Source organism: Nannobrachium achirus, assembly GCF_963921795.1.
Source record: "Nannobrachium achirus genome assembly, chromosome: 17".
Taxonomy (NCBI): domain Eukaryota; kingdom Metazoa; phylum Chordata; class Actinopteri; order Myctophiformes; family Myctophidae; genus Nannobrachium; species Nannobrachium achirus.
In genome coordinates, this window is record NC_137824.1 from 36,791,393 (window position 1) to 36,817,592 (window position 26,200).

Here is a 26,200-nt window from a genome sequence, read left to right on the forward strand (position 1 = left end):
GTGACGGGTAGAGACTCGTAGCAAAGATCGTTGGGATTCAAACCCGCAAAGCGCTTTAAAACCTATATGTGGTATGCACCCGGAACGCTAGGTGTCCCGTAGGGCTGTAATCTAACCCTATTTTAGGGATTTTCCGAACGGACCATCGAACCTTCGATTTTTAATTAGTTTAATACAAACTGAACAATCGGACCATCGAACCATCGAACGTACTGTACCTTTAACCAGCTAAAACAGTGCAGGAAATGTGTTAAATGCGCTGTTTTATCCATTGAAAACATGTTGATGCGTGACCGCATTAAGACGTAGGCTAACAAAAATTCCAATCCAATCGGAGAAAATGTTGCGCTGTTTGTTGACGAACAAGCTCAATGTATGGCGGAGTTGCATGGATGATGATTAGACTTGGTGACTGCGTCGGAACGCGTCGCGTTCGGGCTGAACTGGTCTCGATGTAACAACCCCAGAAATTGCATTATGGATCCTTTAGAGATTTGCAATGAAATCCATCTTTGCTCATGCTTAGGAGAAAGGTTGTTTAATCTTTGGGTGTGTGGATGGGTGTTTGGATTGGAGCCCAGGACGGTCGTTGATTGCTCCAAGCTGTTCTGGCGCATTTTAAAAATACTTATTAACGGTCACCATTAACTGTTAGTGTTTACCTATTTCGTATTCTTTCTTATTGGCTTGGCTATCTCTACTACTGTGATATTCTGAATAGGCCTATCACATTCTGATAATTATTTTTCGTGTAAAAAAAAAAAAAAAACTGAACCCATTAATTTAGAACTTTGATTGCCAACATAACGAATTCCCCGAACGTTCGCTTGCAGCCCTAGCGTCCCGACTAATTCTTGAGCTATAGGTTATACGAACTGCATACAGTACAGTAGGCCCATCATTATTATATTTGACACCACCTTGCAGATTCAGGTGACTGCTGCAGACTGGCATCTGTAGTTATTTCCTATCACACAGGCACACAACAGAACCATCAGCCGGCTGTCTGTGCAGTGTGTACAGAACGTGCACAATGAAACTTTACACCTATCTTCAGACCTGACTGATCTTGTGGGTAACCGGAAGGCTCGCCCCAAAACAGACTCACCCACAATCTTTTCGATGACCGCCCCCAGTGGTTCTTGTATTCTCGTATTTACTGAGTTTAAGGTTAGGAATAAGGTTAGGGTTAGGCATACTTTTAAAGGGCAAAGGTGATCTTCCCCTCTGAGATCAATATACACCTTAAGATAATGCTAATTTAACTGAGATACAAAATGTATCCTTTCTCTCTGTGTAGTACTAGTTTACCTCATAGGAGTGAAATAATCAAGTTCTAAGCCCATAGAAATACATGTTCATAGGGAAGCAGTTGTTGTTGAGCTGTTATGTGGAGCCTCTCAGAGCCCCTGTGGCAGTGAAAGGGGAATTAGATGTAGTGTTGTCTGAGTCCCTGTTAATCCTCAACTGATTAGAGGAATTCTCATCAGGGCTCTGATGAGAGCTATGATGAGAGAGAGAGAGAGAGAAAGAGAGAGAGAGAGAGAGAGAGAGAGAGAGAGAGAGAGAGAGAGAGAGAGAGAGAGAGAGAGAGAGAGAGACAGAAGGACAAGAGAAATACACCGGGAGAGAGGAAAAGTTTGAGAGGAGGTGAGGAGAGGATAGGGGACGTGAGAGGAGAGGAGGTAAAGGAAGAGGAGAGGAGGTGAGACAAGACAAGAGAAGAGAACAGAGGAGAAGAGAAGAGGAGGAAGGCCAGTCGGTCTTGACTCTTCATCCCTCTGAGGATCACAGACCTTGCATCTCCTTCGGCTAATAAGAACTCAGCCCCCCCACACACACATAGGTCACCTGGCTCACCGCACTAATCCTGAATCTGCCTTGTAGATTAGCGCTTCCCCACTCCCAGCCACTCCAGCCCAAGCCCCCGTAAATCCCCAGGTAAATGTCGGAGCTTCCTGTAAGTGGGTGAATGGCGTCGTGGAGCAGTGGATTAAGGAGAATGGGATAATATTTACAAGCCCCATAGCCAGCAGTGATCAGCCAGAGGATAAACAGTAATGGTCTGTCTTTAGTCCTTTTTTCTCGACCCCCTGTCAAGGTAAATGTTCTAATCTGTGGATCTGTGTGTACAGTATGTGACACTCACGTACTGACTCATTTAGAGTTTGTGACTCTGATCTCACTCGGTTACAGTATGTGACACTAACATACTGACTCAGTTTGCGGTGAACTAGCTCAGTGTCAAAGTCACCTCTGAGCAAAACTATACTAATTACTTAGTTGGGAAAAGTGAAAAAGGATTTAAACATTCAGGACAAAGTATTGTTATGAACAGCAGGATAAATGAGCCATTTTGTTGTAAAGGGTGCAATTTGTGTCAATGATAAAACTCAAATTAGTGGCATCTTCCTCGTAACTACAGTGTGTGCTTTTAGAAAGAATTTGTATTCGGGGCCTTTGTTAGCCAACTGGATCGACCACATCACTGCACCGTCCCTGGGTTGATTCCGTAGACCTGTGTTGCATTTGTCTCTCCAGAGGGCCATACATACTGACTTCGATAAAGTGAGCCACCCATTGGACAATTGAATTGAAACTTGAAACACTTAGTGCTGAAATAGGCTAAAATTTGGTAGCCATTACATGTTTCTTTAGGGTTTAGGCTATTTGCCTCAATTGCCTGGCCATAAGGCCTAGGTCCTTGCCAGGCCTTGTCCAATTCAAAGAATTTTCTTACAAACGTTGACTTTTTCCGGTTGTCACTGTGGGGTATGTGAGGTTACAATGAAATTATTACTGAAATGAAACAGGAGATGCTTTTAATAGGTCTTCAATATGGACTCAGACTGTTTTGCAATTATAAACATTTAATATTTACTTTTTGAATACATACCTGCATCCATGTAATGCAAGTGCTCAAATGTTAAATATAAATTACGGTACTTTAAAAAAGGAAATCTAGTCAAATGTATTTGTTCCAAGACCCATTCAATGCTGTCTTTTTAGATTAATTTGGACGGTCATTTTGTTTTCCTTTGACAATGTTGTGATCCATATAGTGTGCAAGGTTGTAGCCCCTGGATCATTTCTCACTTCCTGTCTCTCTCAGCATTTTGGTTAAATGCCTGAAATAAGGTCTGTGGTTATGTGCTTAATGAATTTTCTCATTTGATTAACACACGTTATTAAATACCACACTTGTGAATTTTTATCAAGATCAAGATTAATGGTGTCCTCAGCAGTGGTGGAAAGTCACTAAGTACATTTACTTGAGGTACTGTACTTAAGTTCTAGTTACTTTGTAGATTTTGATTATTTTTTACAAAACCACTTCAACCCTTTGCACATTTTGGCCATTTGAAAATAGCCGATCTACAAGCTCACAATGCGTCATTGTGAGCTTGTAGATCTGCTATTTTCAACGATTTTTATACATTTGAAAACTTGTGAAATTCTTTTTCTACTTTTGTACAATTTGATACCAATACTTTTACTTGTAACAGAGTATTTCGACATTGCAGTATTGATTCTTTTACTTAAGTAAAACATGTGAGTCATTTTTCTACCACAGGTCCTCAGAGCTTTCAGCGTCAGTGTACTGTCATTTATCACTGCCAGCATCTCTCCTTCTGCTTGCCCTCCATGGTCTCCCTCTCATCTTCCCTTCTGTCTGTGAAGGGGGAAAGAGGGGTTGGATAGTCCAATGTGAGAATAGATTAGATGTCTCTACTGTAGATGGCAGTGTTAACCTGGGCTTGCAGAACAGTACTCTGCAATGGAGAGGCCTGTTCTGTTTCTTATTAAAGCACTCGGCCCCAGGGGGAGAAATAAATTAAAGTGGGAAAGAATAATAACAATAATAATAACAAAGATTATCTCCGTCATCACAGTTATGCTAACAGCAGTAAATGGAGTTTTTTGGAGTGTGGGGGTTTGCTGACCGACATGGAATACCCCCCTGACCCACCCTTTTATCTCACAGACAACTGTACCGTGTTTCACCGAGGTGTAGCGGAGTCGGGGAATTGGGGTGGAGGTTTTGGTGCGGGTTGGGGTTCATGGACGGAGCGAAAGGCAAGCGTGTTATTGTATCAGAGCTCAGCAGAGAGTCATGGGGAGGGCAGTGGCCCGATCGCACGCGAGGCCTGCGTGTGACTGAGAGAAAGCGAGAGAGAGAGAGAGAGAGAGAGAGAGAGAGAGAGACGGCCCCGTCACGAACTCCCAGGATACCCCCCAACCCCAATGCCCTGCTCTCTCCCCACCCCTTCTAAAAAAGAAAAAAAACGCCATCAGCGTGCATGATGGGAAAAACAACAAACTCGACAGCGGATGAGCGCGCGTCACCTCTGATGCAGCGTCTGTGGTTAATTGGTGCCCTAACCTGCGAACCCCCCCCCCCCCCCCCCCCCCCCCCCCCCCCAAAACATGGCAGACGAGACATCACATAGGTGAAACACAATCCTCACGGACGTAGACAAAACACTAACACTTACCTGACGTTGTCGACATGCACAAAGGTCACCGCGTTTTATGAACAATAATTCAGATTATCAAACCGTTCTGAATGTATAGCACACCCCACCCCCCACCCACTGATGTAAGCGGATATGTTTGTATAAATCTCTATGAAAGCACGCAATATTACCTAATCGTGACTGTTTACTATGTGTGAAACGCCTCGCCCCGTCACATTCTGTCATTATATAGACATTTTATTAAATGATCAGACAGACCCTCCCTGTCTTGTGACCGAAACCCGAACCTCTTTTTCATGTTGCATGTCTGAGCTGACCTCACGTGCTGAAGAGAGATTATTTTACATCATTGCCGGGCTGGGCCATGGCCCCGGCGCTCGTCACCGCCCTGGGACCCCCGTGCACATCCAAGGCAGCTATAGGAGCCGGTTACCCCGCCCTAATAGAAGACAGGTGTGGAATGGGAAGGAGAGAAACAGACAATAGAAATTATAGGAGGAGATGAAAGACGAGAATAAGTAGCTGACGGTCAAAAGTCAGTCAGTGATTTTAAAGGTAGGAGTGCAGTAGAACCTTAGGAGTAAGAACCTTAATTTGGATGATCTACTGAATGTCGACAAGATGTAAATGGTAGACCCCATTCATATAATCAAATGATAATACAAGGAGGTAAACATGAAGTAGACATGATGTCCTGATCATTTTTAAATATAAATGAATCCGATTAGGATTTGATGCCCGGAAGATGACTGCGTGCAGCGGACAGCGGTAAAGTTAGCTTTGTGCATCCATTAGCTAGTTCCCATCAGCCCACTTGTAATATTGTCTTTCTTACCAAAGTTCGATTTGATCTGAGTCGTTAATCAAATGCACACATCCGGTGTTTGATGACATTTTTTACCTATTCCCAAAGTATTTCCTCTCCCACAAAAATTCATTCGTTTCAGCAAGAAACCAAGGGAGTGGATAATGCGTGACTCATTTTCTCTCTTTTCTTCCACTCCTCTTTTCATTCCTTCCATCTGATGATAACATCCTCTGTTCTTTTTTTCCCCAAGGGTTCCCATAATTGTGTCGTCACATGGCTCCGTCTCCCCTGTGAGCGTGTCTCCATTTTCCTTCTCAGAGAAACAGATTGGAGCCGGCGTACGTGAGGATGTAGACTCGTCCTTTGACATAAAATAAATATGTGACCCCTGCATGGACTTCCAAAGTAAACACAATACAGCACTGTATATATACTGTAGTGTACGCCCTAACATATCATCAAATTACTGTAAGTAATGACTGTTAAAATCAAGTGAAATCAGCTGGATAATGACTCAAATGCAAGTCAACTTGAGGTAAATCCTTAAAATGAGTCAAAATGCAGCATGAAAAAGGTCCATTCTAATCACAAATGCAATACATTTTTCAGACTCCTAGATTAAAGCCTGATTTATGCAAAAAGTGTTGCTCAGCGAAGATATCAGATTTTCGAGGGAAAGAGAGCAACGCCGACGTCGTATGAAAAATATATATTGGGCTTCAGTAACGTCAAGACGACGGATGGACATTTCTTACAGGAGGGTGGTATGCGGTGCAGGAACAGGAGACTAGCTGGTTATGTACATAGCAATTAAATGTGAGCCGGAGCCGTGAGGCCTGTAGAGCCCAAACACACAGAGAAGGTCAGAGCCCGGGGGACGGACATTAAAACACCATCAGACCATGGCGTTTATTTAAAAAGACATACGACTCTCTGCCGCTACTGTTTACTCTTCCTCTGCTGGAGCGCAAAGATAACATCATTTAAAATCAAAGACAAAAAGAAAATGCAGAATCTCCAAACAGTGAAGTGAGCGTGGGGTCACACTCTGCACGGACACACAGGCGGCCGTTTATTTGCTGTTGGGACGGAGGGATGAAAGACGGAGATAATAGATGACTGATAGATGGAAAATTTGAGAGCGCTTGCTATCGGTTACAAAGGACACACTGTCATATCAGAGGATAGACAGCAACATTTCTTTTTCCTCCAGGGTCCAAAATATATTTTAAAATACATTTTTGGGGCAGTTGGTAAATTCATAAGCATATTATGTTTAGATGTGGGATGGACGGAAAACATGTGTTTTTCTCACCTTCACCATAGACGAATCCACAGTGCGGCAATCATAACTGCGGTGCCGGTGTCAACGGCCACCGCCTCGCACCGCAACACTGCAACTGCACGGCAGCGTGATGCGTCTATACATAAATCACCAGGGACCTCCTACACACACACACACACACACACACACACACACACACACACACACACACACACACACACACACACACACACACACACACACACACACACACACACCTTCAAGCACCACCCTTCACGCTGCATGTCATCCTTATCTGGAATATTTAACACAGATAGCAGGTTTGCTCCTTCTAATTGTTCTGTCAGTAAATTGGGGCCTCCCATCCCTCCCATCTCTTCACCTCCTCCCAGCCTTCCTCCTTTCCCTGCTATCCGCTCTTTGCGCATGCAGCCAGTGTCTTTGTTCTGTTCTGTTGGCTGGCATAGCGCGAATGAGAAGCAGTCATGGTCTCTTCCTGAAAGCCCAGGGAAATTTACAGACAGACAGACAAACAGGCAGGCAGGCAGTCATCTCCATCACTGGTAGTATTACATACACACATGCAAGCATCTTCATACACATTTATGAAGGCAGGACCTAAGACCTACAGTAAGTGTCTGACCATGTGCTGTTTACATTTCTGACTAATAAAGTATTCAATGAAGTAGTACACGCCTAATACAGTAACCACACACACCTATTACTAGCCAGTTCAAAAGCTGAGCACTCACTGCCTAATAAAAAGGCAGCTCACCTGCATGTTTCCTACACTAGCTAGCCAGTGACAATGTTAGACAAATAGACATAAACGAAGTACATTTACTTGAGTACTTGATTACTCTACTGAGTTTTCGTATGTTGGGATACTCTACTAATGTAATGGAGTGCAAGTCATAATAAGTATATTATAAATATTGTACTTTTGACTGCACTATATTTCTAGGGAAAAAGTACATTAAAGGTTAACTAATTACCACAGTGACACAAACACAACTAATAGTAAGTAAGTAAATAAATAAATGAAGTAAAATTATATAAATCCCTGGAAGATAACTATTTTGCACAACTTTTGCTGTGTTGCCACGCTGTAAATATTGTTTGGCGATGTGGCGAAGCCTCAATTTGTAAAATGAAGACACAACTAATAACAATAACATAAAATGATGGCTCCCTGAGCACCAACACATCTTCGTTCTTAAACAATCTCATGCCAAGCTACACACAAACTAACCATGATGTCTCTTTCTCCAGTGGAGTTCTGCCGAGTTCCAAGCTGCTGTGCAGCTGCCGCTTATAAACGTTTCCTTTCCAACATGGCGCCTGCAAATATCCCTCAGAATTTGAGGCGGTGTCTTGTCTACCTTTGTATGTCTGTGATGCACAAGAACAATGTTGGTGTATCTAGAGATTTGCTTTTTGGAGCGGTGAAAGCGCTCCCAATAGACAGGTATGTCTGTGGCTGGCTGGCTATGTGGCTGGCTGGGTATGTCTGTAGCCTGGCAATACCTTGAGTGGCCACACAAGTTAAAGGAGGGGCGCTGTTGTGCAGGCACAAACACACACACACACACACACACACACACACACACACACACACACACACACACACACACACACACAGATTCACCGCTCCACTTCGAACCGAGGTTTGATTTTTTTTGTTAGATGCAAATATTCTCAACTATGACCCAACATTCATTCTCTTCCTAAGTTTCACTTTTCACCAGGCTTTTCAGTCTTTCATTGTTGGAAATGATGAACTGTCATTTTGAGCGAGGGCACACGCACACACACACACACACACACACACACACACACACACACACACACACACACACACACACACACACACACACACACACACACACACACACACACACACACGTGCATGCGCGGAGGTCACTGACTGCATTCTCAGTCATAACACTCTCACACACACACACACACACACACACACACACACACACACACACACACACACACACACACACACACACACACACACACACACACACACACACACACACGGCATCAATCAGGTGTGTTTGTGTCACTGTGGTAATTTGTTAACCTTTATCCAGTGACCTCTGGTGACCTTGGACGCAGCTAGACAGACTGATAGGACCCAGGAGGAGGATGAGAACACGCACACACACACACACACACACACACACACACACACACACACACACACACACACAAACATGCACATGCACACACAGTAATTGTACAGCAAAACATGCAGCAATAAACTGTCTACAGAAAGATGTATAAAACGGATATCATTATTCTCAATTAGAAATAAAGATTATTTGAACGATCATGCCAGTGATAATATTCAGTTCCATGCGAACTGCAGAGCAGGAGGCTACACATTTCTTTGTGTAATTTATTATTCTGAGCACAGCACTCGGGCTCATTGTGAACTCTGAGAGCAAATGTTGTATGGCGATGCATATTCATATGTTTAACATACAGACATGCATTCACAATGCATTCAGCTCATTAATACATTTTACCATGCCAGTCAGCCCTCAGCAGTGCGCAATGTGACTCCTAATCAAGTGAATTCATTTCCCCCCAAAGAAAACGACTTCCAATTGCGAGTCAGAAATATAACTACTGAATGTAACAGCTTGAAGGACGTGTTTGTTCTTTCAGCAGGAAATTACTGTTGAATTTCTCTCGTTTGCTTTGGTTTTCTGAATGCAGTATGTCACTTTTGGGTTACAATGTAATGTAAATTAATTGATGTCAGAGTCAAGTGTTATAACTTACCCAGAGAGTTTTGAGAAATTATTCGTTAGGGGTATTTTTTTGGATAACATATCATCGCTGTCGGTCAGAAACCTTGTTTCTCCATTTTACATTACATTTTTTCCACAAATTAATTCCTACTCTATCGTATGACACTGTCACGCAAAAGTATTAAAAATAGCCAATCTACAATCCCGCAATGTGTGATATTGTGATGTGTTGTGAGCTTGGACATTTTTTGATAATTCTTTTTGATTTTTTTTGAAAGCTTTTGAATGTCTTTTGACTAAATAATATTGGAACACATTTCCTGAAAAGTTTCCACACGACAGCTATGATAACCCTAAATCCATAAGTTTGTCATAATTTGATGTGTGTAGATTTATCTGCAACTGTGGGGAACTGTGTAGAAATAACAGCCTCGTTTATAAGATTTAGTAAGAATTATATTTCTTCCCACCTGCAGTGGTGCTTGATTAGATTAAGGCAGCACTGTGCGACTTGCGTAATTTTCTATGGCACATTAGAGTGCATAAAATGAGAATAAAATAAAAAAGGTGTCCTGCGACTGAAACGGTCATTTATTACCAGCCGAGCCTGTTTGACCTCTCATAGTGTTTGAGTTCACAGCAGACGCACTAAAACATCATAGAAGTCATAATAGAAGTCACACGCTGCAAAAGGCGAGATGAGGTTCCGCAGAACCGCATACAGAAGCTACTGGCCGCCTGCAGGCTCTGAGATTTACAACGGTAGAAAAACACAAGTAAAGAGCTCTTTACAATTAATGGACCACAACATAAACAGTGGGATCTGCTCGCTGCCTTCATAAAAGCTACTAAGCGATTTCTAGTGCCGTACTAAAAGCTCATTCTAAGATGTTGACTAATACCAGCACCAGCCGAAACGCTAGAGCTGCGAATTCAGTGGGTCAGAATGACGACTGGTCTCACTGGATCATCAGAAAGACGAGTAGAGAGACTTTGGGTTACAAGTGTTTTTACAGACCTTAAATAGTAATCCCTCTTTTATCTCCATAACATGACCCTGTCACTTTTAGTTTCAAGATTTAATGGGGATTGGAAACTCTTCAGTTGTACGTGGTAGCCAACGCTGTCTGTATCCATGACAGTACTGTATTATATGGTAGCCCTAGGGCATAAAAATAGAATAAGAGTTTCATAAAATGCGCAGTACCGCGATAGCTTGGTTTATCTGGATCAGTTTTCTCAGAGGAACGCATTCATATTCTTCTGACGTTACGTGTGACGTTTCAATCACCTGCCATGTTGTTGTAGGGTCAACTCTGTCCTGTCCATAGAAATCATAGAATAAGGCAAACAGGTGCTTCTTTCTTGGATATTTCATGGTTATCTTTATGTCAGCCAACTATATTTGCGTGCTTCAGTGACGTGCGCTATCACGCTATAAGCAAATTGACACTTGGTAGTAGTCCTCCTGGTAGTACTTAAATGTAGTTAATTCATTCAAATCTTTCATTGTTTGCGGATTCTGTTGCACAACTATTGATTACCTATGCGTTGTTTGAAAATACCAAAACAACTGATTAAGTGCCTCCATTTTGCCCAATCATTAAACCGTTTTCAACCTATTTTGGGGTTTTGCTTATAGGGAGTGTCACCTCTATCGTTCCAGTTAGGTAACAATGTGAATCTGGCTGTTAAAGTGCCACCATGAGGCTGATTTGAAAAATGTGTGATGGCATTTCTTCCTTGGCATAGTCAGTGAATGTGTGTACAAGGTGTCATGGCAATATGACGCTGCGTTCATGATTTGAGGCATTTTGTTCAAAGCGGACCACTCCTGCAAACTTTGTAAGCCATCTTAGCCAATCAGGATGGAATTAGAAAAATCGGAGAGATCCAGGGAGTGTGTGTGCACAGTTTCACGTTGATCAGGCGTGATCAACGTGATCAGGGGCGAAAACATAGTCTCGGCCAAGCCTTCGGACTGTTGGAGACAACAATGAATACGTTCCGTCGTGCAATTCCACTGCTGATAGGTGAAATAATGGTGGATTTGGCCACACCCCTAAACACCTGTATGTGTGTCTCAAAGAATTGTTTCCCTTAATTCCCTTTCATCTTAACATGGTCAGTTTGTAGATTGTAGGTGTGGAGGGACATCAGACAGAGATTTAAATAACCGTCTTCTCTGGCCAGTGCTCAAGAGCTGCCAGACGCTCTGTAATGGCCAAGGGGGGTTTGTTTATAAATTATTAATGATTTTTCTCCCATCCCTGTCACTTTGGACGGATCGGGCAGACGAATGGACATCTCTCCCTGTTTGCGTGGCAGGCTGCTCCTCAAACAGATTGCAATTCATCCCTCTGCAGTTTGTCCGTCGAGGCTGGCTCCTGACAACATAATCCCAAACTAATCCGCCATGTTCGGTCTTTCCTTGTTGGCCCTCATGCAAAGCGCTCCGCTCAAATCCCGCTACCTGTCAGCCCGGTCTGGCCCGGCCCCCTCTGCAAACGAGGTGCCCAGAAAAGCAAGGCTGCCAGCCGGCCCAACAGCCAACCAACCAGCCAGTCAGCCTGCCAGCGCTCTCTGCAGTGACTTTCGTGGGGAGAGGAGGGTGTGTGTGTGTGGTGGTGTGTGTGTGTGTGTGTGTGTGTGCGCGTGTGTGCATGCGGCGGGGGATGCATGGTGGCTGGGCCGACTTAACCCCTGCCTCCCTCTCCGTAATCCACTGTAAACAGCCAGAGCCTTAGAGGGGCTAACTGCGCTAATCAAGCCCAAAGCTCACCCAGGCACTATCATACACAGCACCCTAAGAACTAGAGATTTGAGCTGTGTGTGTGTGTGTGTGTGTGTGTGTGTGTGTGTGTGTGTGTGTGTGTGTGTGTGTGTGTGTGTGTGTGTGTGTGTGTGTGTGTGTGTGTGTGTGTGTGTGTGTGTGTGTGTGTGTGTGTGTGTGTGTGTGTGTGTGTGTACGTGAGAGTGAGTGTGGGGAAGAGGGCCACCCATTGACAGCTGCGTATCCCCAGGGAAAGACAGGGACATTGGTAGCCAGACTTGGGTGTCCCAATTCTCTACTATGACTATCTAGATGAGGAAACTCAGCCATAGCATTACCGTACTTCTGTACATACTGTTCATAACAATCATAACAGTAATCCCTCTGAAGGTATTATAATATTGTTTTTCACAAAAAATAATAAATAAATGTAGGCATATACATTTGTGTGTGTGTGTGTGTGTGTGTGTGTGTGTGTGTGTGTGTGTGTGTGTGTGTGTGTGTGTGTGTGTGTGTGTGTGTGTGTGTGTGTGTGTGTGTGTGTGTGTGTGTGTGTGTGTGTGTGTGTGTGTGTGTGTGTACGTACGTACTCACTTCTTGTCCAGAGGCATCAAAGGCAGTAGTGAAGTTAAAGAAATGGAAGAAAGTGCCGTACATTCCCAACAGAGCTCCCTGCAGTCGATATTCTCTCCCTGCCTTCAGAGAAGCACATTTAAATTTCCCTCACATCCACCCCCAGCCTCTCTGACAGTGACCCAAAATCCACGGGAAGAACATAAAAGGCCTGACAACAACCAAAGGCAGGAAGGGAGAGAGAGGGAGAGAGAGAGAGAGAGAGAAAAGAGAACTGAGCCATCTCCCCCATCAACTAGAAGAAAAGTTTGAGGAACTTGTGAGAGGTTGTGACACAACCAAACTTACTATAGCATGGTATTTTATTGCTCAATGTTATATACTGGATAGTGTGTGTGGGTGTGCATGCCCGTACATGCGTGGGTGTCTCCACACATACGAACATTATGCTTTATATCGTTGTCCATGTCTACTTCAAATGTAACGATATAGCTTGTTCAAATATCTCGGTTTCAGGTGATATGATACTATATTCGCTGGATGTTCTCTTTTCTTGGCAAACGTTTGTCTATTATGACATGCCCACAATCGGGATGCTTGTGTGGTTAATTGGCTTAATTGACCAGATGATAAGCTATTCTTGGGATAACACAGCTTACTTTTTAAAGTGAGACACTGGGATGGCAAACAATCCTGACCCTACAGCCCCCCAACCCCCCCCCCCAACCAGCCTGTGGGAAAGCTCAGGATAAATATGTTAGCCACTTTAGCGCTAGAGATAAAAGTGGCCTTCTAGAGGCGGAACTTTGGAGAGCGTGGAGATGAGCGGGAGGGGTATCGGAACTGCAGGGAAACGTGAACATGACATGCAGCTGATAAGGGTCCTCCAGCGGGTTAACACCAGAGCTTGTACCTGGGATTGCCCTGAGAAGGCCTCTTAGGAGGCCCTGGCATCTGCCTGATAGCAAAAGCTCTGCTATCACACGCACAACTAACCGGGCGGGTATAGGGGGCCGTGTTTTGGGGCACACAGCACACGGTTGAAGATGACCTAAAATTGGAACCGTGAACTCTGACTTGTGGTCTGATGTAACGCACTCAACCGGACCCCTGGTTTTCAAAATAGTTCTGACTTTGATCCGGCAGGGGAAAATGTTTGGCCCCACTTGGGTCTGGCAGAGCGTGTTGGGAATGTTGGCTCACACTCGGCTCTTCCCGAGGTGATGGCGACATGATTCCTGTTGACAATAGCCGGATTAGAGCACAAAGACTCCACTCAAAGTCCTGGCAGAGGTACAGTACCAGAAGGCTTGTGCAAAGACCCAGAGAGCCCAGAGTTTAGAATGAGAATCACTTCATAACAAAATGCACAGGAATGTTGTCCCATCGGTGTGGCGATGCATCAACAACGGAGATATTAACACAGTGCACAATGACTCACATCTCTTACACTGAATGCCAAGTCCTGCTGTCCCCACTGTAACATATCAGTATGTATTGCATGATAGTAAACCAGGGGTCTTCAACGTTTTCAGGCCGAGGACCCCTTAGTTGAGGGAGAGATGAAGTGGGGACCCCCACAACCTTTTCATAGGTTCCATATAGTTTCATCGTTTGACAGCGCAATCAATTTGTGTTTTCAGATATTTACCCACTTGAACCGTCAATACTTAATAAACTTGACCTTTCACTATGTACTTAATAGTCTGCTATTTTTCTCCTCTACACCAAACCTCTTTGCCGAAAATAGCCGATCTACAAGCTCACAATGTTGTGAGCTTTTAGATCTGCTATTTTTGGCTAAAGTTCTCCAAATATGGACGCTTGGGTTCAAGTGGTTAATATAAAAAAGGAGAAAAAAAGTCACACAAATATTTGGAGGACCCCCTGTAATAACTCTGAGGACCCCCTGTTGAAGACCCCTGTAGTAAACTATTTACCGACTCCTGGGGTTGACACTAAGGTCTCAGAGGCACTTGCCCGTCGGGCAAGTACAGATCATGTTCTACCTGCCCAAAGGTCATTCCCATTTGCCTGAAAAATAAATTGTCCATTATAAAATGATAGGTAAGATTACTGCTCAATTTAAATCTTATTTCTATACTTTCTGGGTCTGTGTGATAAAATAAGAAAGTTTGATTTACCTGCCGAGGGCAGGTGGGCAAGCCTTAGTGTCAATGCCTGGACTCTATATCCTCCTATGCAAAAGTAACTCGGCAAAATAAGCGGTGGATGCGGTCAATCTCTTGACATTTCCTGAAATTGGAAGATTGTTTTTGTTTGTTTGTTATTAGGACAACACACACTACAAAATCTGTGACCTCATCTTAACTTCAGCCATTATTATGAGCCAAAACAAAACAGCATATGCAAGTGCACACGTACTGTATACCTGTAGATTTGCTGCAGTATTATTCCCCATATCATATTCTTCGATCAGCGCGGCACAAAACAAATGCCACGGCAGCTGAAAGGACATGGGGGAGAAAAGAAAAGCAATAAAAAGTGAGTGATGGCCATTGATATTTCAGGGCTGAAGAAAGCTCATGTCAGGAGACTTTGGAGGGGCTTTACATAAACAGGTAATAAATAGATCGATCACACATACCCAGGGAGATTCATGTCACATTTAAAGGCGACGGGACTTTGAACACGGGCCCTGGGTACGTCTCATTACTCAGAGGAACCCTCCCTCGGGGAGGGAAGGAGCGGGAGAGGGTGGGAGGTGAGAGGATGTGGCAGTGTGAAGCTACAGTAAATGCTCCTGCCATCAAAAGGACACCTTTCTGGGAAGTTTTGCCTCGTATAAGAAAATACGTGGCACTGATGGCCACTTGAGACAAGAATGGCAGTGGTAATGTTAGAGGCGCTTGTTTGTGGCCTGGGAAGGTTTTGATTCCCCTGGAGTAAAAGGAGAAATGAGCAACACTCACCCTTCAATACTCACCACTGAAGTGCCCTTGAGAAATATTTGCGTAAATGTATTATTTTCTTTATATCTTATATCTATATTCTTAATATCTATCTAATCTATCTGCCACTTATCATATGACGACATGCATCCCAAATCGGGGATAGCAGGTTTAATGTTGTTAAGCCTGTTAACAACATTAATTCCACCTGACAGTGAAAATATGTAATGTACACTAAACAAGGGCTCACAAATGCATCAGGGGGTAGAGGATAGGGTAGGATAACACTTCATCCCACAGGGGTGAAATTCAGGTCAGCTACAGTAGATGTTTTAAATAAATACATATTACTTACATACATACTGTAGAGGTTTGAATCTGTGTCTGCTTCCTCTGTTAGATGAACCTCTGAGAGTCTTATATGCTTATGGTTTTATATGCTGGTTATCACGTTGGTGTTCTTTTTGCACAATGCTAACGGATTAAGAGCTGTATCTGCACTTCATTCTCTGGCTAGAGGCAGGATCAGAAGTAGGATTTAGGGTTTACTTGGCTTTATTCTTTTTTTAAACCCCCCATATTCATTTAGAAGACCGATTGGCTCTCAATTATTTAAACTCTTGTCAACAAGGCTTTTGTGGTTGAAAAGGGGCCCTGCTGCACCATTCCTTCTTCCTGGATTCATGCTTTGTCGTATGACAGTGTCCTACAACCAAAATAGCTGATGTACAAGCTATCAACACACCGCACTGTGGCACGTTGTGGGCTTGTAGAGCTGCCATTTTCAGGAGGAGACGCCATCGTACAACAGGGTATAAATTAGGCATTATTGCACACACAATGTGACCTCTGACCTTTATGATTCTGTTCGACTTGACTTGTATTCTAGCCGGGGGGATTCCCCGCACGACGCCCTCCTCTGGTGGAGCGGGCCAGACAGCTCCGTGATTTACGACCCAGACGGAACATTAGTGTCGACGGTAGGATTCTGCTGTAAGCCGCTGACGGAAGACAGACAGCGGAGGGGAAGGTAGAGGTTACAGTTCTGAGAATGCTCCTGGGTGATGTTGAGGTGTAAAAGGTTGAGAACGCAGGTGACATTTCCAGCGCCGCCTCGTTCATCCCCCCGGTCCGGTGGCCTGCCCTGCGCCCCGCTGGCCAACCAGGCGTCGGAATGGGAATTAGCGGGTTGTCAATCACACTCGCCTCCCGCCTCATAAATCAAATTCTCCAATGGCCTGAGAGGTGCTGCATAGCTGTCTTGGAAGGGATCCTCATCAGCTGAGACGCGGGGGAGATTAGCATGGATTTCCCGGGAGACAAGGTTAAGGACATTTAATTTTGGGAGCGGCTTGATGTGACACCCGGCCGCACTTAATGTCACGTTCCTATGTCTCTCCAATCTCTAACAAGCTCTGCCACTTGTGTAGATGTTGATCCCTAAGCAGGCAGCACTAAAAGACCCAAGTTTTTAAGATATATGGGGTAATATCTGGTCTTCGAACAAGTGAAAAATGAAAGTGACTGTACAACACAATTGCCGGAGGGCTTTTGCGGCCACTTTTAGACCCCTAGTGACTCCTCGCTAACAGCTGTTGTAAAACACAAATTCGTCAGATAATCCTCTCCAAAGCCCCACCGGTCAAGCCCAGGCATTCTGGGTATTGGACGCACTCATAAATGAAATACCACCTGCACCGGCGACGTCAAACCCGCAGCCAAGCCAAAGTTATATTTAGGCAAGAACATGAAAGAGCCTGATCCCTTAACAAAATAAAAGCTTGGAGGCTAATCTCCGCAACACAAGTCAATATTGTTGAAGTCCGATGATGTACGGCCATAGAGCTAAGATGAGCAACTGTCAGCCGTATTTCACGGAGATCAGACGTGGTACGATGTCAGTGGGATCATTGCTCTCCTCCTCTGTGATGTGTGGATGACAGGAGCCTCAGACTCATCCTCTCCGATTGACCATTACAGCTATAGTCTCCCCGCTGTGATGGAAATAACATTATTAAGGCATTGGCCAAGAGAAAACAGCCCAAATCCACAGTCCGGGCACTATACGGCGCTCACATTCTCTAACCGTAGTTTTCAACCCAGGGAGATTGATGTTTGAACTATGGCTTAGCGCCACTCCGCATTTTATTGACTAAATGTTGTATCAATTCCTGGGCTGTGGCGTTGAGGAGAGTGGGGGCTCGTTCACCGTGGCCGTGGCCTTGAGGGGAAAGCCATTGATTTGACTGAAACGGTCCTCTCTGGAATATTGTAATGTGCTTGTGTGACTGCTGGGCCAGGGGGACTTGCTGCTGCATCACCCTGATTCTCATCCTGTAGATTATATTCAAGTACTGTCAAACCCCTCAGTGCTGCATCTAACCTGTCTGGGCTGCACAGTGAGAGTGTGTGGTTGTGCAAGTGTGTGCATAATATGTGGATCATATATCTATGCATTTTGTATGTTTGCGTGCATCATGGTGTATCGACTGAGTTATATTCCAGTTCCAGGGACTGAGGTCCCTGGAACTAAATATTTTGAGATGGGGGTCCGTGGCCAAATACATATAATTTTGGGGGTCCTTCACTTGAAAAAGTTTGAGAACCACTGACATAGAAACATTTTAAATATTCAAAAATAGCAGATCTGCAAGCTTGCAGCGCGGCACTTGGTGGTAAAAATGGTAAATGGTGCATAGCGCTTTTATCCAAGGCGCTTTTCATAGATTGTGCATTACATTCACCCATTCACGCACACATTCATACACCGGTGGCGGAGGAAACCATGTAAGTCACCAACCCTACTCACCGGGTTACTCCTCTACTCAGGGGGAGCCCGGATTCGAACTGGGAGCCCTGCATGTACAGTATGCATGCATCTTTGTGAGTGGTGTGTCCATGCATTCGCGTATAAGGCTTCATGGTGCATGAGAGGAGTAGAAGGCCTCCTCCCCCTGAGCTGAGCTCTGCTCTTCCTCAAACCCTGCCGTCCACCATCTCCTCTTCTCTAAACAACACCCCCATTACAGCCCTCTGTACAGTAACAGCTTTTCACTGTCTCTGTGTGTGTGTGTGTGTGTGTGTGTGTGTGTGTGTGTGTGTGTGTGTGTGTGTGTGTGTGTGTGTGTGTGTGTGTGTGTGTGTGTGTGTGTGTGTGTGTGTGTGTGTGTGTGTGTGTGAGAACATGTGCATGAGAGAGAATGGTGAGTGCAGGTTGGTTACTGCTCCCCCTTCCACCCCCCATTTGTATATAAATCACTTGACCCCGCCTCAGTGTTTGAGAGAGAGAGAGAGAGAGAGAGAGAGAGAGAGAGAGAGAGAGAGAGAGAGAGAGAGAGAGAGAGAGAGACCTGATGACTGCTTCTGACCTCTAGGATGTAATGGATGGTACACAGCACTGTCATCCTGTAAATATGCTCCCAATGGACTTCAAGTGGGCCAACCTTCTGTGGCCGCGGTGACGGACCGGGTGGGGTGAAAGAATGGAGTGAGGGTGGAGATGGATGGTGCCGGGCCCAGGGTGGATCCAGACCGACACGCAGACTCGGCACAGACACGCAGACAGACAAATGGCTTTTACAAAGACATTAGACAAACAGACAGATGCAGACAGGCAGACCCACAGACAAACAGACAGACAGACAGACAGACAGACAGACAGACAGACAGACAGACAGACAGACAGACAGAGCGAGTTGAGGCAGACAAACGCTCCCCTGCGGCCTGTTTCCTGCTTGAATCAGAGAGACAGTCATCTCTGCGGTGGGTTAGACACATATCAGACAGTAGACCAATGCCTACTGTGCGCTGATCTCAGGGCCGCTTTGTAGAAATAAGAAAGGGGAAACTCGATGCCCTGTGTTGTTATTATATGTGAAAGTGACTAATGTGTTCACACACAGCGAGGAGCAACGACCAAAATGTGATGCTATATTATACATGCTCGTCATTCCACCCACAGCCGTACGCTTGGCTGGAAAACGGCCTCTCCTCTCATCCTCTCTCACTTTGGTAATGCACAGAATAATAGCATTAGCGCCGTGGGGCACTGAACAAGAGAAATGAAAGCAGTTCTGAAAGGGGGTCAAATTGGAACCACATGCTGCCAGAACCTGATACACTGTACGGGTTCCAACCGCTCAGAGAAGACAGATCCGTGATTCAGACAGACTATCAGAAAGCATAACATCTTCCAGACAAACTGGAGATACCAGCAGGGGAGAGAGAGCTGAGAAGCTTCTCTCAAACCACCATGATGAAGTGTCCCATCACTGGGTTGTCTTCTCTCAAACCCAAGGCCTCTATAGAACCTCTCCTATACAGACAGCTGTGAAACTTAGACAAGGCCTTTTATCTGTGTGTGTGTGTGTGTGTGTGTGTGTGTGTGTGTGTGTGTGTGTGTGTGTGTGTGTGTGTGTGTGTGTGTGTGTGTGTGTGTGTGTGTGTGTGTGTGTGTGTGTGTGTGTGTGTGTGTGTGTGTGTGTGTGGGGGGGGGGGGGGGGGGGGGGGCGCGCGGGTGTGTGTGGAGGGGCATGGCTATTTTACTGAAGATATCATGTCTGCAACTGTAAGTTCAATTTAGGTTTGCGGTGTTACTGTATATGATTAGACATAAAGAGAACCAAACATATTTCCAAATATTGAAGTAAATTGCAATTATAATAATGCTGCCTCAGTGATCTATCTTTCTATCATGGCTGTGACAGTAAAGAAACAAGACAAGAGTCTTTCATGACGGGACACTGGCCTGGGAACATGATTCCAAACCCAAGGGGATGTTTCACAGACACATAATGTCATTCTGAAAACGGGGGTGAAAACGAGGCAACACCTCCTAATGCAGTGGTTCTCAAACATTTTCTTGTAAAGAATCCCAAAATGTACGTATATGTATTTGGCCGCGGTCCCCCATTTGAAAAAGATTTGTGCTGGGGGCGCACGCTGGCCTAGCGGTCCAGGCGCATACCACATACAGTATATAAGCTCTGTGCAGCCTGACACGTGCCGCAGGTTCGAGTCCCGTTCCCGACAACCTTTGCTGTGTGCCAAGTTTTTGGTAAAAAAAACTAATCGGCCTGTTATAGCGCCACCAATGAGGGTGATTTGAATATTTTTCAGTGGCATATCTTCCTCTGCCTAGTGGGAATGTGTGTGCATGATTTGAGGCATTTTGTTCAAAAGGTAGCACTCTTGCAAACTTTGGAAGCCAACCTTAGCCAGGATGGAAGCCAGCCTTATCAGGATGGGATATGATAAATCTGAAAGATTTGCTTCGTTTAATGACTATAGAGATACTGTGTACTGATTTGTGTGATATTTGGACACAATCTGTAGGAGTACTGTGCAAAAATGTGTTTTGTACAATTCCGCCTCCTGGTGGCTCTACAACAAGCCCATGCAAAAGATTGGGGGCAGAGGTTCTGCTCTGGCACCCAGGGATTGTGCGTGCATAGTTTCGCTGCCATCGTGCCAACGGTGCCAGAGATTAGCTGTCCACAGAAAAAGATAGGAAGGACACGCGGACGGACGGACGGACAGGGGCAAAAACCAGTGTTGGGAAAGTTCACTTTAAAAACGAACTAGTTCAAGTTCAAGTTCAGAACTTCTAAAATGAACTAGTTCATTTCATAGTTCATAATTCTATATTTGATCTACAAGCTCACGTTGTCTCGTGGATGCGACGCGTTGTGAGCTTGCAGATCAGCTATTTTCGCGGTGCAACACACATACGACCAAGTATAGTCAGGCTTGTGAGACATAACGAGGAGGAGATTCACAGTGCAGCTGCAGAGTGCAGACAGCACCGCATATCAGCGTTCACGAGGAGCTGCGTGCAGTGCGTGCTATTGGAGCATGTGAATGAAAAGAGAGAGGAGAGGACAAACGACCGCGGAGGCGCGGACCGCCGCATGAACGGCCGACGAACGCCGACGAACGGCGTTCACGGGCGTCAGAATGACCGCGTTCGACAATATCGTTCATCAAGCGAAAACAATTACGTTCAATTCACGTTCGCCCAAAATATGAACGTGTTCATGACCGATCGTTCTTTGAACGCGTTCGGGTACAACAATGGCAAAAACATAGTCTTGGCCATGCCTTTCGGCCCGGCGGAGACAATAAAAAGATTTGTGCCAGGGGACAACCATAAGGAAAGATTTGTAGCAGTGTGAGCTTGTACATACAGTAGATTGGCCATTTTTGAATAGTCCAAAATGTCGAACTCATTTTGCTGGGGACACCATGCAGCACCCTCTAAGACAGATGGGTGTTCCCGACTCCCCGGACCCCACAGACAGATGTTGTGCTCAGGGTTCAGACTTCAACTCAGGACCTTCCATTTGATGTTTTGAACAGCACTAGTGTCCGTCCTTCATGTGCCTGATCTCTGTACACTACAGGCCTGGATGTAAACACGCTGCTGCTCTGACATGAGGGAGAGGTGAAAATGTATTCCTCCTTATACTAACAAAGCCGCTTCCACCAGCCAATGAATCTGTGGGGAAATGTCAGGTAACAGCAGATGGTGTTTTAAAAGGCGCATACATAACCCAGATGTTACAGATAGAGAACAGAGGGACATCACCACCCTCAGATGAAATCCTCACACCTCCCCAAAGCCATTCAGACTGATGATGACCATGCTCTATAATCAGTTTTACCCTGGCTTTGAAATGGGACTCACTCTCTCTCTCTGTGTGTGTGTGTGTGTGTGTGTGTGTGTGTGTGTGTGTGTGTGTGTGTGTGTGTGTGTGTGTGTGTGTGTGTGTGTGTGTGTGTGTGTGTGTGTGTGTGTGTGTGTGTGTGTGTGTGTGTGTGTGTGTGTGTGTGTGTGTGTGTGTGTGTGTGTGTGTACTCACATGAGGCCTGTCAAAAGATTAAAATGATCTGATTAGGCACAGATCGCTGGCCTAGCTGTCCGGGCACCTACATGTAGGCTCAATGTAGCCTGACAGTGCTCCCCTGGTTTGAATCCCATTCCCTACGGCCTTTGCTGCGTGCCTCTCTCCCTCTTTCCTCCTAGCTTCACTGAAAAAACTATCAATAAAGGAAGAAAAGACAAAACAATCATTCATAAATACAGTATGCTCATTTGCTTTTGTGTGTGTGTGTGTGTGTGCACGCGCACGTGCACGTGCGTGTCTGTCGTCTGCAGTCATTAACGGACCTGCTCTGTCACAATAAAGTCAACTAAAAGAACCGTTAGAAGAACTTTACCTGACATGAGGAGTTTTTTTTAAATACATTACGAAATAGAAATGCATTAATTCCATAAATGAATCACCCCAAGTTAATGCACACATTTTTACAGCCCTAATATACCTGTAGTTTAAACCACTCTAGGAAAAAGTGCTTTTACTGTACGTTGCAAGGTTTAAGGCTCATTTGGGTTCTGTGAATGTTTATATCGGTATGAACTACGGGAGGAGTATTCATCAGTGGTGAGGCCCCCAAGGGCCAGCCCCATCATAGCCGCGGGATAATGGTCATTTCCAGAGAGCACTCAGACGTGTACAGTTGGACTGTGTATTGGACTCATACACTATGCTGTTTGGTTTGGGGGGAGATCTTCAACTCAACTAGTTGACCCCTTTCAGTCTGGAAGCCGGAAATACAAACTTACACAAAACCATATTGCCCCAAATCTTCAATAACTTCCAAGAAGCGCTGTTTTAATAAGTAGAACTAAGGACAAGCAGCGTCTTAAAAAATCTAAAATTTACGCTATTCGTCACTTTTTTAGAATTGAGGTTGGTATCTGTTGTATATTATGCATACTCATTTAAATGTTGCCATTGCAGTCTATAAATATGAAACAGAAGACGTTACAGATCGACAGATAATAGCAGACCTGCTTGCTTACAGTCCAGACTTTAATAAACTCCATTACATCAGCTGCAGCTGCCTTCACTGGGTTTACAGAGACCAACTGAGTCCACAGTGTGTGAGGTATGCAGGCGCGCGCACGCACGCACGCACGCACGCACGCACGCACGCACGCACGCACACACACACACACACACACACACACACACACACACACACACACACACACACACACACACACACACACACACACACACACACACACACACACATTTCTTTTAGAATGTGTATTACGATACAATTAACAATACCTACACATAGTTTAAAGAAGTGTGTGTGCACATACACATACACAATCTCTCTCTCTCTCTCTCTCTCTCTCACACACACACACACACACACACACACACACACACACACACACACACACACACACACACACACACACATACACACACACACACACACACACACACACACACATTTCTTTTAGAATGTGTATTACGATACAATTAACAATACCTACACATAGTTTAAAGAAGTGTGTGTGCACATACACATACACAATCTCTCTCTCTCTCTCTCTCTCTCTCTCTCTCTCACACACACACACACACACACACACACACACACACACACACACACACACACACACACACACACACACACATTTCTTTTAGAATGTGTATTACGATACAATTAACAATACCTACACATAGTTTAAAGAAGTGTGTGTGCACATACACATACACAATCTCTCTCTCTCTCTCTCTCTCTCTCTCACACACACACACACACACACACACACACACACACACACACACCTATACTGGTAGATGTGGTTTAGCAGGACCCTTTAGCTCAAACCTGTGGTTTACAACATTAGCAGGACACCACTTTCCACTTGCTTTACTAATATGTGGAGCATGTCAAAAAATCTATTTTGAGCCATAGAACACATATTTCACTTCAAAAGTTGAATAAACTCAACACAACTCAAGTTTTAACAATCTGACAAAATCCTACATTAGGAGGACATTAGATAATTAGGTTCTAAGCTCCGCCCATGTGAATTAACAGGACTAACTACATTAACAGGACAGCTGCAATTAAACACATGAAAATATGTCACTGCAGGGTATTTAAGGGTCAAATGTGATTAAATGTGACATAGCTAAACACAAACAAGGCATTCTATCGATGTTTTTAAATCTCTTCCTAAGACACATTTGTTTTTTCGCTGGCTTTTAATGTTCCTTAATTTTCCTGCGCAAATCGCTACACAGTATGTCTACACTCATGTCATCAACATGGATCTGTCCCATATAGCGCCCCCATCAGGCCGATTTTTTCAAACACATTTTTGGACACTGCTCCTACAAATTTTGCCCTAAAATCACGAAAATCGGTACACCCCACATTCTCTGAGCCAACCAAAACTATACATTGTCCACACAACTAGGAACCAATGCCAGTTACATCCGTCTTTGTGTATACATGTGACCTGACGGTCGCTTATCTCCCGATTAGGGAGTCTTACTGGTAGGCCTGTTTGTCATTTATGCACCATGTACAGCACTTCGGTCAATGTCTCTTGCCTACAGTGGTGTGTTACTGTTTCAACACCTGACTTGCCCTCAGGATCAACCATACAAGTGGAATATAAGCCAGTAAACATGCAGGACTGGAATGACATTGATACAAAGCTCACTAACTAAGTGTTGTTGGTGCCACTGAGATGGTAAACTACAATTCAATGCAATATGACTACTGTGTGTGACTTAGCAGGCCTGAGAACAGGCTGAGAGATGTGATTTCAACATCTTCAATGTTGAGCTACTGTTAATAAAGTTCTGCAGTGAACAAACTAGCATTTTCATCCATCTTGGTCGAAGGGGGACATTGAAAATGTCATGAGTGAGGGGTCAATAGACTTAAGCTTTGTGAAGTTAACTTTACAGCTCGTCTGTTATTCTTGACTTCTTTAGAGATTTTCATAAGAGATTTACTGGAAGGGTTATAAGACCAAAAACTATAGCTGAAAAACACACCAATCATGAACAAGGTTCAACATTTATTTTTTGTAGGACACAGGAATGTAGCCCTGCCCCGCTGTAATCAGACAAAATTCGGGGAAGACCGCCAAAGCACCTCAGACCGTAGGGATGGGACAATATACGATATTATCGTTTATCGTGATAAAAAACACTCACAATAATCATATTGTGGAGATTTAATTTATCGTGATATCATCCTCTGTCATACACTGGGATCAATTCACCTTTTATTTGCCGAGCTGCATATCCAGTACTATTTAAACCCTCTATAATTGGTAAAAGGTACATAATATATGTACTTGATACAGTAGTTTTTCACTCTCTACCAAATCTCTTTGCCAAAAAATAGACGATCTACAAGCTCACAATGCTTCGTGCTGCGAGCTTGTAGATCTGCATGATTACTGCATGATTGATCTGTCGCAAAGCCCTCTCCCTAACTGTGAGGATTGGACGACAGCGTAGCAAAACACTTCCACCCAAAGTTGGCTCCCATAACCCGCTAAAAAGCCCGTACCTTGGCCCCCCATCGACCTGGAGAGACGGGGCCAGCACCCAGGGGGCACCCAGGGGCCCAGCCACCGCCAGGGCTCCCCACGGACCCCCTGGGAAAAAAATATGGGAAAATAGTCAAAAGTAGCCGATCATAAATGTGACCCGATTAGGGAGTCTTACTGGTATATAGGCAAATTAATATCAAAACATCTATATGACATTAT

At 44.5% G+C, this 26,200-nt stretch overlaps 1 protein-coding gene across 1 annotated transcript in view; it reads right to left on the minus strand.

Annotated features, from left to right (window-relative positions):
• Positions 1-18,938, minus strand: part of tmem265 (transmembrane protein 265) — a gene marked incomplete at its 3' end in the record, with an annotated part of 435,019 nt that extends 416,081 nt beyond the window's left edge. The window contains exon 1 of the mRNA XM_080745421.1: positions 18,857-18,938. The remainder of the gene's footprint in view (positions 1-18,856) is intronic.
• Positions 18,939-26,200: the final 7,262 nt, after the last annotated feature.